The sequence below is a fragment of the Aplysia californica genome, unplaced genomic scaffold (assembly GCF_000002075.1).
Source record: "Aplysia californica isolate F4 #8 unplaced genomic scaffold, AplCal3.0 scaffold00129, whole genome shotgun sequence".
In the NCBI taxonomy this organism is placed as follows: Eukaryota; Metazoa; Mollusca; class Gastropoda; order Aplysiida; family Aplysiidae; genus Aplysia; species Aplysia californica.
In genome coordinates this window covers 566,889-569,777 of record NW_004797399.1, presented here as the reverse complement: position 1 = coordinate 569,777, position 2,889 = coordinate 566,889, and positions in this window count along the sequence as shown.

The window sequence follows — 2,889 nt, the reverse complement described above, 5'->3', positions numbered from 1 at the left end:
AAGAAGAAGAAGAAGAAGAAGAAGAAGAAGAAGAAGAAGAACAAGAACAAGAAGAACAAGAAGAACAAAAAGAAAAACAAGGACAACAAAAACAACAACAACAGAAACAACAGCAACAACAATAACAACAACAACAATAATGACAGTGAAGCATGGAACCGACAACAAATAATGACAACCATAAAACAGATCGTTCACAAAGAGACTCCACGAGATGAAACGACGTTATCCAGTTTTGTCCATCACGGTTTTATTATGAAGTAATGGTTCTTACCACAATCGTCCCAAAGCAAACGAAACGACAGACATCCACAGCAAAAAAAAAAAAAATGTATCACGAAACTATTATGCCCTCGTGTAAAAATTTGGCAAGGTAGTGTTTTACAAAAGCTAGGCCTATCTGCGATTTCTTCTCGAAGAATCAAAGCAGTGGCTGAAAAAAAGAACCAACAAAACATTTCTCTCTCTCTCTCTCTCTCTATCACACACACACACACACACACACACACACACACTCTCTCTCTCTCTCTCTCTCTCTCTTGGTCCTCCCCCTCTCCCTCTTCTCCTCATCCCCCTGCTCCTCTTCCTCCTCCCATCTCTCTAATTTTATCTATCTATGCCTACGTGTGCTTTCTCTTCTTCTTCTTTGTCCCGATTTTAGCTGTTCCTCAACATTCTCATTTTTCTTTTTGTGTCATCACGTCGATTCCCATTCTCTGACTTGTTTCTTGGTCTACCTCACCATTATACACGGACAACCTAATAGATACAGGCATACAGTTGATCTCGGTATCAAATTATCTTATCCTCTAGGCGTTTTCATTGTAACGCCAACTCAACACTTTCAATTTTTCTATCTTCCTCACTCAATCCATCCTAACTAGATCTCTGCCAACCATCAGTCTAGCCAACTGTTTATTGCTGTTTTGGTCTCGACGTCTTTGAACAACGTTCATCCAAACTAGTACAAACATTATGCAAAATAACAATACATGTCTACATACTCAAGCCAAGTCGATCGACTTTTCTATTTTAACATAAACAGATCTGAGTGCAATTATAATCTATAAATACATACAATAGCTCTTCATTAAGTGAAGGAGTCATCACAGTACCGACGTCACAGTAAAATTGTTTGATTTGCTAGAGGTATCGGGAATCACATTGTCTGAGTGCTGGGAGAAGCGGGAGAGAGGTCAGACACAAACAAAGGGTCCAGGCGGGAACAGAACTGACCAGAAGAAGTGACCAGGACTGATGCTATTGTCCGATAACACATTGGAGCAAAGTCAGAATAATTAAAAGAAAGATACACTAATGGGAAAAGGTGTGCTCTGTGAGTATTTCTACCTTATAGGCAAAACAGGTTGTTAGCTTTAGATCAAGGGTTTGAACTGGGATATTTAGGAACTTAAGTAGAAACATCATCCTCCAACAGGTAAATCATTACCACATAATTTTACCGTTTACATGAAGGCGTTTTGTGGAATTGTGTACTATATCCTGTAAACAAGGAGAAAAATGTATTCTTGTGTTGCACCGTGGCATATTTTTTCACTCGCACTTTGTGATGTTTGATTTTGTCATTATTCGAGCGGATTTTCGATTGAGTGGCTGAAGTAACTGGAATAAAAACAATCACTCTGATCTAGTGAACGTTTGCTGAAAATTCTGTCTGAAGGCCTCTTTGAATACAAGATCAGCGACCCCAAGCGAGAGAATCCAACATTAAGCTCCCACCTTTTTTGAACTTGTAAGGATTATGTACACGTTATTTTCTTTGACTGTTGGTGTAAAGTATTTCCAATGAGACGCCCTCCCCAGGTAATGATATTTATCCAACCTAATTCGTTGTGTTGAAATTATGTTGGATAAAGACTAAAGTTTGGACACACTAGGAAGAGAAGTGTTCTACAACTACAACATACAGTGGTAAAATTACTGGTCCGTCAGATTTGACAATAAGGTCACTCGGCCAACTAACTACGTGTGATCATTGAGCTTTGTGTGTTCTTCTCAAATGTTAAGCTCTTCGCCACTGCATACAGCTGGCGTAAGTTCGATTCCCGAATGCAGAAGTTTTTGCTTCGTTCGTCTGCTGGGAGACTGTCAAATCCCAAATCCACACCGGCTGGCTCGCCTTCCAAATGATCTAAATTGTGTCAAAAGGGGAGTAAAGCAAGAACAATAAAATAGAACAAAATATACAACAAAAACGAGTAAATATACACTTAACCATTCTAAGCAACGCGTTATAGTGTCCTTTGTGCTCCTAGTGTTGCTCTTCTTCCTGAAACATTGAAAAACGTGAGTGTGTAGACAGGAAAAAATGTAGTGATGTGCTACCATTTCAAAATGATAGAGGAATTGGTAAGATATTATTACATCAGTCATCGGTTGAATGAACAAGAATAAAAAGACATGACCACAACCTAAGTAACGAGAACCTCAGGGTTCATTGTTGGTAACAAGGTTATTAGACATTATACACAGTAACTCCTTCCGTCATAAATTTACACACTCTCTATGTCAGAAATGTACACTATACAGACTTACACAAAGATGACGCGCACAGATAGATATTCTAAAACCTTTTGTACCACGATGTGCTGGTGGTAAGTACGTACGATTGAAAATGAATTACTATTATCACACGCTCTCATGAAACCAATCAGTCTTCCAGACAATGTACATAACTCTTTTACTTTGCTTCTGTAAATCATGAGACCACATTATTCCTACCGTCGTTGCGGTGTCACACAGTGATAGAGGCAGACGCAAACTCATGTATATCTGGTGTACATTCAACCGGTTATTCTAAAGGCTTACCTACTTGTTATAAAACATGTCAGTGACCAAAAAATTTTTAAACAAAATTCCATGGGGGGT